Here is an 8,334-nt window from a genome sequence, read left to right as displayed (position 1 = left end):
GGGGTAGGCTTCTAGGTTGTTGGTGAGCATGTAAAATAGCATAAACACATGATCAGTATGGAGAATCCTCCAAAGACTAACCCTAAGAATACCATTTAACCCAGTTACACCACTTCTGGGCATGTACCTGAAGAAATTAAAGACTGCATGCTATAGTGACACAGGCCTACCCACGTTGACAGCAGCACAACTCAAATAGCTAAGCTCTGGAAACAGCCTGTATCAGTGACGGCAAATCTTTTAGAGCTTTTAATGATAACAAACATCATGTGCTACAGGTCCTTCACCACTGGCCTAGAGTTCATCAACAGATGAATGGATAAATAACATGTGGGCTGTATACACAACAGAATATTACTCAGCCATAAAGAGGAATTAAATCATGTCATGTGCAGAAAAATAGATGGAACTACAAATCATGTGGAAGAACATTAGCCAGACTCAGAAAATTACATGTTGTATGTTTTCTTTTATACAAGAAACTTAAAAAATACAAAAATTGGTAAATAAACTGACAAAGGAGAGATGACAGGAAACAATCAGCAGGTACAATTCTGAAGATAGAGAAGGGGCTCAGGGGGAGTCATGAGACTGAAACTGACTGAGATAAGTGCATCACCAACTTCCCAAAACAGACTTCACAGTGTGATACTAACATGCACCAGTAAAATATAATTTAAAAAAAAAGAATCACCATAGGCAATGAGAAAGGTTATAGATAGAAAAAAATTCACAGGAATGATTCTGCAGAAACGACGGTTGAGAGCCACTGCTGTATCTGTCAAACCTCCGCCTGGAGTCAAGGCTCTCCTAGGTGTCTGTATCTGCATGTACCGTGTACTATACGCACCGAGTGTGAAAAAAATAACTGAACCAAACACCTACCCCTGTAACCTTTGTCCTTGCATTTGATTTGCCTCAAAAAGCGTTTACCACTTTGGTAATGAGCCTTCTAGAAGGTGACAATATCTTTTGCACTGCACCTCCATGCACTCTAACATACACCCTTGGTCGAGAAAATCAGAGGTTGGTAGCATCCATAATTCTGGTCTACACCAAGCCATCCAGCATTGCATAGCCTAGGATCCAATGTTAAACGGATCAGAAAAGCACACTGGTCCCTTTAACAAAAAAGCGTGAGTGGTGACTGCTTAACACACACCCACATATGTGCACACATGGTCAGTCCTCTGACATCTCTCTTAAGAGATGCACCAAATGTCTGCAGTGAATACACTTATAGAACTTACTTTTACCTATATGGTAAAAGGAAAACAGAGTGACTGCTTAAAAAAGCAGATTCATATATCTCCCTGGTGAGAGCTGAACCACAGTAATCTGGCAAAAGTACAACTTTTTCAGCAAAAATAAAAATATTTTGCATGCTTATTAGGTAGACGTCTTGGAATATGCCTCCTTTTAAAAATCAGCTGCTATCACTATAGAACCAGCCTTAATTAACATCACTTAATTGAAATTTAGGGTGTGTTAGGTTTTACTGCAGAGAGCTTACAGACTCATCAATTTGTCCACGATAGATGTTTCTCTTCAATGCATTAGGTTTTTAAGATAACAAATTAAGTCCTTTATAAGAGAAATGTAAAGGAACTTTTAACCCAAAGACCAAATAAATGTCCATTTGATTTCTGGACATCACATTACGGCAAATGTGTTTATACATATCGATACAGTGTATGGGGAGGTACGAAGATCTAACACTATTTTCAGGGTTCCAGGATGAGTTGTCATTTTTTTTTTCCTGAGACAGGGTATCACTCTATAGCTCAGGTTGGCCTTGAACTCACTATGTAGTCCAGGTTGGCCTTGAACTCATGGCAACACTCCTGCCTCAGCCTCCCGAGTGCTGGGATTACATTAGTGCACCACCATACCTAGCTGGGATGAGTGTAATTTTGAAGAAATGGAAACTTTCTTCTTTAGAGCATAAGCCAGTACAGATGCTATTATGGACAAGTTATCATCTTCTCTGCCTACTTTTATTTGGCCTACTTGGCTTTTTCAAAAATGGATAGTAAGTCATTTCAAAATAAAATCAAATGTATGACTGAATATTTGGTTACTAAAAATGAGGGGTAAATGGGTGCATCTCAGTATGCTTGCCTAGCATGCATGAGGCCCTGGGATCACTATAAAATAAACAAGCAAACAATAGAAATTAAAAAAAAAAACTTTAAGGGGCTGGGGATTTAGCTCAGCAGCACAGCGCCTGCTTGGCAAGTGCAATGTCATGAGTTTGATTCCCAGTACCGGAAAACAAACAAACAAAAAAAAACAACTTTAGAGGTACCCAAGATGCCAGTTGTTCTAAATAAGCACTGAAGTCAGTTTGCTTGCTTGCAGCTAAGGCAAAAAACGGAAACTATCACACAGTATAATTCTTACTTTTCAAAAAAAATTGCAGTGCAAATTTTTTTCCTTGGTGTCAACTTCAAGAAGAATTCTGTTATAGAAGCTACTTTATTAAAAAATACCAAGTAGTGTCTCCACCTCTATATTGTAAAAGACAGAAACTTTTTTCATATAAATGTCTCCAGCTATATGGGGCAAAAGATGGAGATTTTTTTTCTCCCACCTGCTGAAGACCCAATATTAAATCATACCCCAGTGATGGTCCTGCTGCTGGAAGTTGAAGCAATGCAGCTGGAGGTACATTGCTTCCTGATGATTTACCTGAACAGAGGAACTTGGTGAGTGTGGAGAAATGGAGACCTATACAGATTTCTTTCCAGGCCCTCTAACTGTCTGTCGAGTGCTACAAGGGGCGATTCTGAACTGCATTTCCTAGGGAATGTCAGAAGGGTTCTGAAGTTCACACTCATTGAACAAGAATCTTTCATTTCAGCCGACACATCCATGGGAGGCAAAGGTAACACTCCACTGTGAACACGTAGGGAAGAGACTGAGCAGGTAATTTCCCTTTGACCTATTTTAAAGAAATGGCCTATAAGTACATGCTCTTACAATCCACAACCCTGCTCATTCTCCATTGTTAAATTTAATTATTTTACAGTACCATGTGTGAGACAGCCAGGGCTCTTCCATTTCTGAGCTAAATACTAACACTCTGAACATCCATGGATGGATACACTTCGCAAGTTACCGTAGATATCCTGGCCTGGAGAGTTGGCTGACCACCCATGAGGTGGGTGCGTGTATGGTGTCTGAACTTCAATGGATGCCCTGTATCTGGTCAAAAGTCTGGGTGTATTCTCAGCTGAATCCCCAAAATCTGTTGCTTCACAAGAGAGAGGGACATTTTTTGCTTAAAAGTTTTAAAGAATGTATGCTACTGATTTTAAGAATGTATGCTACTGATTTTTTAAGCAAAAACTTTTTGCTTAAAAGTTTTAAAGAATGTATGCTACATAAGGGAATTTTAGTATGACTGTAACTGTCTCAAATGCGTGAACCACAATAAATTCTTTAAATTTTAGCCAGGTAATCATGAAGCAGCAAGAAACATACTTTATTTTAACTTCTCTAATACTATAATTCTACCATTAATTTGTGTAATTAAATCCAGGAAAAGCTATATAAAATTAGCAAATTAAAAGTAAAACAATCATTTGCAATGAGCTCTAAAATATCTGCCAGAAAAAGAGAGAAGTACGAAGGACTAATTAACAAGAAATGTTAATATCAGTGTCCTCTAGGTCAGAAATACAATAAAAATCCTCCTTGACTTTGCCACAGGTAGTAACACAGAACAAATAACTGTAATGATAGGAGGAGGCCTTCCCTTTTGGTTGTTTAGGAATTGACCTATGAGTAAAACATGCTTACAGTCTAATATGAATGCACCTTGGGCAAAACTGCCATAAACCCTCAAATTGGACTTTCCTGAAATTACTTCAGGAAATGGTTGTGTATAAAGTTGCACAGAAAAATAATTGTGATTAGACTGATGTACGGTAAGTTGCTGATGTATGGCAGAAGGAAAATACACATATGAGAGCACAACAGGCCACACCTTTTAGGAGACGGGTAGGATAGGACATTTACTAAGAATAATGTCAAAACAAAACAAAAAAATCCAAAAATTCTGTCAAGCTTGAAAAAGCAGGGCCTGTTGACCTTTGAGGCTGGGGATCCTGTGATTCTCCCATGAGCGAGCCCGGGGAGCTTCCTGCAGTTAACAGAGCCCAGAATGCCAAGGTATGAGAAGGGCTTGATTTGTATGATAGGATTTAAAGTGGGGACTAACGCCTGACACTTTCCAAGTAAGTTTTTACTAAATTTACTATCTTTTGAAATATTTAGGTTCCCACAGGCGAGAGGAGGGAATCCGAAACTCCACCTGGGCTGTCCCCTGGATGCCCTCCTCCGCCTGCACAATTCTTCTTACTACTGCAAAGCAGTCCTGAAAATGTAGTTGCAGTGTGGCGCCTCTCCCTTCTTATCTGTTATGGGTTGAAATGTGCACCCACCTGCAAAGTTTGTTTAAGTCCTAATTGTCAACAGCTCAGACTGTGCATATATTTGGGGAAAGAGTCTTTTAAAAAGTGTTTAAGAGTAAGTGAGGTCAACAGAGAGAGCCAAAGCCAACACAATGGGAGTCCTCACAGGAGGATATAAAAGGACACAAATGTGCGTATGCCTGAACAAGGAAGACCACGTGAGGACACAGTGAGAAGGTGACTTTCTGTAAGCCAGATGGAGAGCTCTCAGGGGAAACTAAACCTGCTCAAACATTCATGATGGACTTTGTGAGTGAGAAAATGGGTTCTTGTTGCTTAAGCCACCAAGTCTGCAGTATTCTCAAGTCAGCACTAACAAACTGATATACATTTGATCCTACAAATCTTTAAGGTCAACATTTGTTCCTTTGCTGAACACTTAATGGGTTCTCAGCCTCTGGAGCACTAATTTGTGACATGCATTATTACAATGGTTTTGTAAGAAACTATCCATTTCACAATGTAAGTAAAAGGATATCAATCACTTGGCATAGAAATCAACCCATCCTAATTGGAAAATTCCAAGTATCTCAGGTTTGCCCAAAGTGGAAAAGCCATGGCTTGTTCACAAAGCTCAGTCTGCAGTGGTTCAGTGCCACCTTCTCTGTTAAGGGCACATTTGAGGACCAGACTCTACCACAGATAAGGGTCACATAGAGTCTCACTCCAAAGGCTCGATGCTTTTATTTGCCTGTGTTTAAACACATGCTCTGTGGCTGTCAAATGATGACACTGATTCTCATGTATGAGCCATGGATCCATATTTTACAGCCATCACTCTATCTTTTGATAACTGTGCAACATGTTTTTGAATGTTTGATGAGAAACTCCCATGTGTGCAACTGTACCTCCAAGTGAAGAACTTCATAGGACTGTGGGATAATGTATTTTTCTTATCTAACAATCACTAATAAAAACCACATACTAACAATTTCCTTCATGACTTTTTTTTCAGCCACTTATCTTTATACCCAGGCTGTTGATCTTTTAAGAAGTGCAACCCACAAACAACACACCACTGCCTCTTTAGGTAAACTGATAGTTGGGCTTTTTCAGAAAAAAGGAGCCAAAGAACAATGCCCCTGGGACTGGGAAGGGGACAGGGGTTCAGAAGAGCAAGCCAAGAAAACCCTTCTCAAGTGGCTAACATGACAGTGGAGCTTACCTCTATCACTTTGGGGCAAAATGAAATACTCATTCATTCACTGTCAACTTTAAATTTTAATTGAAAAAAATTATTTGATTTTAAAAAGGTAACTTTTCAAATGTCCACTCGAAAGATAAAGGGATATTATTTACTGGTTAGTTATGAGCCTCCTAAATAAATATACAAATGCAAAACGTGGGCCAAGGGAGCCACAAACTTATGTGCCATCTCTTCCACCAAGATCCCTCACACAGCAGCAACAGTAAGATCTGATATCTAAGTAAATTCTTAACAAATATTCATGAAATTGAATTGACTGAAGGAGTACAACATTCCTCCTTACCTGCTGCTTGATATAGTACAAGACAAAATTCCTCTCTATGGAAGTGATCAACTCCAAATAAATACCCAAATAATTTAATATTTTCTTCTGGTGTTGAATTTCTGGAATCTTGATTATTATATGTGTTGGTGTAGATTTACTTCGGTCATGGCTACTTGGAGTTCTATATGTTTCACTTATTTGTATGTCAAATTCTTTATCCATGTTTGGGAAGTTTTCTGCCATTATTTCTGTGAAGACATTTTTTCATGACTTTTGTGCTGTCAGCTTTTTCACTGACTCCAATCATCTTATATTGTTCTTTGCTTCATCATGTAATCCTAGTACTTGAGAAGCTGAGGCAGGAGGATTGCAAATCTGAGTCACACCTAGGCAACTCAGTGAGACCTTGTCTCAAAATAAAAAGGGAGGGGGATGTAACTCAGTGGTACAGTGCCCCTGGGCTCAGTCCCAAGTACTACACCAAATAACAAGAAAGAAGGAAGGAGAAAGACTGCAATACTATAGAATCTAGTCTGTCACAATCAGGGAATTCCCCAAGAAAGAAGACACAGAACTATTTCACACATGGTTGGCTAGCACTGCTGGTTGCCTTCTTCCCATGCACCAGATGGTGCTTACATGTCATTGACATTATATACTCTCCACCACCCCAGGCTTCTCTGGACTCAAGAATGCTTGAAGGAACAATTCCTCAAACTCAGCCTGCTATTTGTGACTCTCATCATCACCATTATTATGTATCTGTCATTCAGGATTGCTCTTGGCTATCAGTGACAGCATGGAGCGTATGAAGACGACATTTCCATGTTTTGTATTCTGAACATTAGATATCAGTTTGGTTGCCAAATGAGCAGTGGGTACCATGCTAATTATATAACTTTTTAGAGCGCTAATAGGCTCTCCTACTGAGCCAACTGGGAAGGAAAAAATACAACACTCATTTTCATCTGTGCTTCAGCATACTGACCTGCTCCTTCAGCCTACTGATGTGGCCATTAATAAAACATTTTTAAATGACCTGAAAGACTTTTTATGAACTAGAGCACAGATCTGGCTGCCAAACAGCTGTGTATTTGAAAGAACTTGGAGCCCATAGCGAAGTTGGCTGCTGCTGACTCAAGTTTGGCCTGGGAACCTCCTGTGTCCAGAATGGTTGTTCATGCTTTTGACTGGTTAAAAATGAAAAAAAAAAAAAAAAAAAATTCTGCTCTTCAGAAGTCTCAAATGATGAAAATAAGGATTCTTTGTGATACTGGTCTTGCTTTTCTTGGGTCATAAACACAGTTTAATTTTATTGTGTCTGAAATATGATCCCTAACACTTTCTTATAAGCTCCTTTCAATTTTAGAATAATTATTCACATAAAAATATTTATACTATTTCAATTGTAAAATATCCTAATGGGTACTTCCTAAATGCAAATCAAAAAGAAGATTTCAGTCCTTTCTTACCTTTTTCTCTTTTCTAATAAAATAATGTATATAAAATATATATCAACTGTAATTCTTTAAAGTTCAACAATATGTATAATGGGCCATTGAATTAAGGAGACTTTCTGAAATCTGTGAAGTAAGACAAATGTTACACTGATGAGTGAGTTAAAAATGAAGCAAGCAGGTAAAATCACTTATTCGGCTCAGATATATAAGGACACAGACTCTGCACAAGGCAATGTTCTGGACTTGGAAGACAGAACATATAGAAATGAAGTAAGGAACATATTGTGCTTAACGAGCTCATGAACAATCACAGAATTCAGAGCCAGAAAGAAATTGTATAGGTGAGAAGCTAAGGTACAACCAAGGTGTTTGATATGCTTTCAAGAGAGTTCTCATCCTGGGTATTAACACCACCAGTGCCTCTTTCTTTATCTGCAAAATTTCTACCTAATCACCTACTTCCAAGACAAGCAAGTGAAGCAAGCAGAAAAAGAAGCCACATCATTCCCAGCCTTCAAATTCCCTAATATTATCTGGCAAGTAAGTGCTTAGCATAGAGAAAAGTCAACTCTGTCAAACTATTGAATTGATAGAAAACGACTAAGGAATTTCAATGTTTCTGTAGATTCCTTTATTAAGACAGACAAGGACGGGCTGACCAAGAAAATACTTAACTCAAAATATTTTTCTGTTATATTTGCCCAAATGAGAGTGGCCACTTTGACAACATCAAAACTGCAGGGCTGTGAGGCTGTACAGGCAAAGGACTTGCCATCATGGTTGTATGATGATCAAACTGGCGAAGAAGGCTCATGCAGTGGGTTCTCCACCTTCACTCATTCTGGTACCCCTTACTAGGTGGAGGTTACACTATAGGACTCACACAGACAGGGACAAGTAACCTTGTGCCTTTGGAAGAAAGTG

The 8,334-nt window shown here is 38.9% G+C and overlaps 1 protein-coding gene across 1 annotated transcript in view; it reads right to left on the bottom strand.

Annotated features, from left to right (window-relative positions):
• Positions 1-8,334, bottom strand: part of Stk39 (serine threonine kinase 39) — a 275,200-nt gene that overhangs the window by 71,545 nt on the left and 195,321 nt on the right. The window lies entirely within an intron of this gene.

Source organism: Chinchilla lanigera, unplaced genomic scaffold (assembly GCF_000276665.1).
Source record: "Chinchilla lanigera isolate Chin_1 unplaced genomic scaffold, ChiLan1.0 scaffold00048, whole genome shotgun sequence".
In the NCBI taxonomy this organism is placed as follows: Eukaryota; Metazoa; Chordata; class Mammalia; order Rodentia; family Chinchillidae; genus Chinchilla; species Chinchilla lanigera.
The sequence above is the reverse complement of the archived record's forward strand: the minus strand, read 5'-3'. Positions and strand labels throughout refer to the sequence as shown.